Source organism: Galeopterus variegatus, unplaced genomic scaffold (assembly GCF_000696425.1).
Source record: "Galeopterus variegatus unplaced genomic scaffold, G_variegatus-3.0.2 Scaffold8714, whole genome shotgun sequence".
Classification (NCBI taxonomy): Eukaryota; Metazoa; Chordata; class Mammalia; order Dermoptera; family Cynocephalidae; genus Galeopterus; species Galeopterus variegatus.
Window position 1 is genome coordinate 48207 of NW_007734825.1, and position 5402 is coordinate 53608.

The window sequence follows — 5402 nt, forward strand, 5'->3', positions numbered from 1 at the left end:
GCCATTCGAAGCAACATGGATGAGCTTGGAGAAAATTAAGTGAAATAAGCTAGGCACAGAAAGAGAAATACTGCATGTCCTCACCCATAAGTGGGAACGAAGTGGGGGTGGGGGTGGGGGAGGGGAGAGAAAGGAAGAGAGAGAGAGAAAAGAAAAAGAAAGAAAGAAAGAAACCACAATTACATGTCGAACTTTCAGGAGAGAACAGATCTATGGTTACTAGAGGTGGGAAAGAGAGATGGGGAAGGAGGTTAGGGAGAAATTGTGTAAGGGACACAAAGAGTAATTACAATTTGTAATAATGAACACTCGAATAATATTGATTTCATCATCATATATTATACACAAATACTGACAGTCAACTGTGTACCCCATAAATACATATAAAGAAAAAAAAAGTGGGGGGATAGTCTTTTGCTCCCAAGGGGACCAAGTCACCTACGGCCGCCACCGCCAGGGGGCGCCCTCCTCCGCCTCCAGCCCCGCGGCCGCAGCCGACGGCCGCCTGGCCGCTCGCGTCTGCGCCTGTGTCCTTCCAGCCCTCTTGGGACCCGGGAAGCTCGGGATCTTAGCGGATTTTTGCATTCTTGCACAGGATTCAAATGGAGCCGGGGGAGGGGAAAAAAAGAGGAAAGAAACTTTACCTGTTCCCGCCCGGTTTCGAACCGGGGACCTTTCGCGTGTGAGGCGAACGTGATAACCACTACACTACGGAAACAAGCTGGCAGTTAACCCTTCGCACACTAGCCTTGAGTCACAGAGATGCATAACTGTGTCCCTGCCCCACGAGAAAAGTACCCAGGCGGCCAACCACAGCCCCGGCCTCAACCATCTGCCGGGAAGTAGCCACTAAGGCCAGGTCAGGCCGGGGCTGCTCACGGGGGATCGCGACCACAGGCACCAAGGTGAACTCTATGGGGCCTCCGCAGGACAAGTAGGGCTCCAGCCAGGACTCCAAGGCCGTGGGGCAGGACCCCAGGATTCCTGATGCAGTCGGTCCCTAAAGGACGCTTGGCGGGGAGCGTGGACACCCTGGGGTCAGTCCACCGCTGGCAGGGAGCGCGTGTGTCCTGCTGCGCGACCGGAGAAAATCGGAGCAGAACTCAGACACCTGAGTGACGGACTCGGCCGCAAGGGAAACCAGTTCATATTATTTACGGAGAAAATCGGAGCAGAACTCAGACACCTGAGTGACGGACTCGGCCGCAAGGGAAACCAGTTCATATTATTTAAAACAGAACAAAAATACAACTTACCTTTTTCCAGCACTTAATTTAGAAGGCGTTTTCACACTCTGTCGCATTTAATTCGTTTTTCTAACAGGGCAGTGAGGAAAGTATTAAAGACTGTTTTAAAGATAAGAGACTGAAACTAGGTAATTTTAGCTTGCCTGAGATGGAACCGCCACCAAACGTCAAGGAAGGGTGTGCAACCCTGATGTTCTCAGGCCACCCTGATGTTCTTGGGCCACCCTGATTTCTCAGGCCACCCTGATGTTTTCAGGTCACCCTGATTTCTCAGGCCACCCTGATGTTCTCAGGCTACCCTGATGTTCTGGCTTATCCGGACGAGGCCTCATTGTCCGAGCAGGTAAGTGAAGAGGAAAGAGAGAGTGGAGACTATGCCTAGAGGGCTTCAAGACACCTCTGAGGATGGTATGCAGAACCCCCAAATGCCTTGTGTAGAACGACAGCGAGGTCAAATGACCTCATCCTCTCCACGGTGTTGGGGGTGAAATCTGAGGAGGGAGGGAGTGGAGACAGTTTGGGGACGCCACGTGAGAAAGGCATTAGGAAATTAAGTAAGGAGGGTGACAGAATTACCAAAACGGCAGTGAAGACTTACATGCTGTTGTATGATACAAATGTCTAAGGGCCTAGAATGGCACCATGTTGGCTAATTGCTCCAGGAGCTCTAATCTGCCAAGATCCTACAGGAGAAAGTGGGTTGTGGGGTGAATAAGCAAAGGAGGAGTGTTAAGGAGGTGGGAGTGACAGCATGAGAGAGCACCAGGGAAGAAGTTGAGGCTTGCAGAATGTGAAAAGCCATCAGAAATGTCTAATGGACTGAATGCTAAGCAGATATTAGAGAGTTTATCAGGTTAAGCCACTTTAACAGAAAATTCATTTAAATTGGCTTAAATAAAAAGGGAAAGTATTGCCTCACAGTCCTAGGTAGATCTGGACTTCAGGCAAGTCTTTATACAAGGCTCAAAAGATTCTCTGGTTTCTCTTGGTCCTTTTTCCTCAATGTGAACTCTATTCTCAGACAGGCTATCTACTCGTGTTCTGAAAATGCCCACCATCAGCAACTTGGGCTACAGGTTCCCTGCTCACATCCAGCAGGAAGAAGTGTTATTTCTTACAGAACTCATAGGACAGTAATTATGGTGTGTATAAAGAGGATGGGATATGCTGCTTAGTGTAAGCCAATTAGGGCCTACTCCTGAAGTTTGGGATAGGATCAGTCCCACTCAAACTCTATGTCTGACAAATTCAGGGTATCCCTAAGAAGGGAAAAAGGAGGTGAAAATGCCTAGGTGGCAACCAACAACATTCTCTACAGAGGGTAAGACCACGGTGCAACAGAGAACGGGGAGGAATGGCACACACTTTCGGAAACTGAAGTAGATGTTAGGAAAGGTCCCATGCTAAAGAATTCTCCGTCGAGTAATTTCCACTATTTGAAGACAGACGAGACCCAGGGTAGCCCAGGACACAAGGACCCTCCCATCATACCCCAAGAGGCCACTTTCGGTGTGGGCTAGTCTCTGCCCCTCCCTGCCTGGAACTGAAGAGGCTGTTTCAGCACCTTTCCCCACTGATCTGTCTCTGAGAAGGCAGAACTTTAATGCATCTGATCTCAATGGTCATTGAGACTGTGGGATAGTCCTGAGGGATGGGAGGTATGCCTGGAGTTCATTCCGCATTACACTGTTACTGTCCAGCTGCCTGCACCCAAACAAGAAAAAAAGTCAAATGTTAGTGAAAGTGCAAATCAGCTTTAATTCAGGAATACCAGTGACCTGAGGAAAGATGTTAGGCTCACCCATCTCTCTGGTAAACCTGAAAGAGAATGGCCAGACTAAAACCATTTCCCTGACTCAGATTTACTGAGTTGTTTTTTTTTTTTTTTTTTGAAGATGACTGGTAAGGGGATCCCAACCCCGGACTTGGTGTTGTCAGCCCCCCGCTCTCCCAAGTGAGCCAACCAGCCATCCCTATATAGGGATGGCTGGTTGGCTCACTTGGGAGAGTGTGGTGCTGATAACACCAAGGCCATGGGTTTGGATCCCTATATAGGGATGGCTGGTTGGCTCACTTGGGAGAGTGTGGTGCTGATAACACCAAGGCCATGGGTTTGGATCCCTATATAGGGATGGCTGGTTGGCTCACTTGGGAGAGTGTGGTGCTGATAACACCAAGGCCATGGGTTTGGATCCCTATATAGGGATGGCTGGTTGGCTCACTTGGGAGAGTGTGGTGCTGATAACACCAAGGCCATGGGTTTGGATCCCTATATAGGGATCCAAACCCATGGCCTTGGTGTTATCAGCACCACACTCTCCCAAGTGAGCCACGGGCCGGCCCCTACTGAGGGTTTTTTAAAGAGGAGATTGAGGGAATGGAATGTGGGAAGTGAAAAGCAGGAAGGAAGGGTACGTGAGCTATGGGCGCTACATGCAAGGAGCCTGGTGCAAGGTCTCGCCAAAGCTCCATCTGGTTTCTGTTCCCATCCTTGATGTTATCTTTGGATCCTGCTGGATGGGTGGACTCAGCACAGCCTTACTGACATCTTCCTTGGCTTCCCAAGGTCTGGATAGTACATGTCTCACTGCAAGTCTGCAGCTCCAGGTTGAGTGGAAAACAACTTTACATTTAGGTAAATAAATTGCCCTGAAACCAAGGTTCAAAATATCAAATAACCACAGGGAAAGAGGTATGCTAAAAAATAAAAAACCTTGTCTTTTAAATTTTTCTACAGCCCAGGAGGTTTTATGTCCCAACATGGCTTCAGTCCTGCTCACTCCAACAACGCTGTATCTGGCTCAGTACAATCACTCCTCATCCCCCACTGTTCCTCACCATGGGTTCTCCCTATGGCAATGCCTTGTGCAGAGCCATTTCTATGAGTACACAGTGATAACAGCATGTTAATCACTTCTTTCTAGGTAGAGGTGGTGGGAATTTTTTACATGAAGCTGCAATTCCTTCTTTATTCTGTATTGAATAACCCAAGTTTTCTTACCTCTTTGAGCTTCTCATGTCTCTCATCCTCCCACTTCCTTCTAAAACTTAACTCTGTTCCTGACTCTTTGCTATCCCATTGCCCAGTATCTTCCACCACATCCTTCTTCTCATGGCTCTAATATTTAGGTAATGTAAGGAATATGGCTGCAGGAGACAACAGGCAAAGGATCTCCTCCTTTGTGGTATAGATGGTGGTGGTGGTGGTAATAGGAAGGTTAAAGTATGTTATAAGACTAGTCTTCAGCAGAGAAATTATAGCCTCAGAAAATTGTATCTCAAATTTGTAATCTGAAGAGGAAGTAGAGAAGTTAACTCCAAGGGCCAGCCTGTGGCTCACTCGGCAGAGTGCGGTGCTGATAACACCAAGGCCACGGGTTTGGATCCCTATATAGGGATGGCCGGTTGCTCACTTGGTGAACATGGTGCTGACAACACCAAGTCAAGGGTTGGGATCTCCTTACTGGTCATCTTTAAAAAAAAAAAAAAAAAAAAGAAGTTAACTCCAATTTTGAAACTAGCTTTTATGACTTCTAGATTTCACACTCCTAACCATGATGCTACACAGATTCTCAAAGAGGCACAGTTGTTTCTACTAGCTCCATAGAAAATGAAGTAGAATCAATAAACTATTAGAACTAAGAGAGTTCAACAAGGTTGTTGGCTACAAAGTCAATATATAAAAATCAGTAGTTTTCCACCACATCAGCAGTAATCACCTATAAAATATAAGAGCAAATAACAACATATCATTCACAATAAAACAAAATCATAAAGTGTCTAAGAACAAATCACAGAATGGATGCACATAATCTTTGTATGGAGAAATATTTAAAATTATTGAAGGATGAAAGAACTAATTAAGAGATTTACCTTATTTACAAATAAGGTGACTTAGTATTTTAAAAATGCTAATCTCCCCCAAATTCGCCTACAAAATCCATTCAATATCAAAATACTAAAAAGGTGGCTTGTATAACTTGACGACTGATTATAAAATTTCCATGAATGCGGGCCGGCCCGTTGGCGCACTGGATAGTGCGCCGCTTGGGAAGCGCGGCGGCGCTCCCGCCCGTGGGTTCGGATCCCACATACAGACCGGTTCCCGCTCACTGGCTGAGCGAGGCGCGGGGGGAACACCGGGGGTTGCGAGCC

General features: G+C 47.1%; 1 non-coding gene across 1 annotated transcript; it reads right to left on the reverse strand.

Moving 5' to 3' along the window:
• Positions 1–645: 645 nt before the first annotated feature.
• TRNAV-CAC lies at positions 646–718 on the reverse strand. The gene has a single exon. It is a non-coding gene; the product is annotated as a tRNA-Val (tRNA).
• Between the last annotated feature and the right edge of the window lie 4684 nt (positions 719–5402).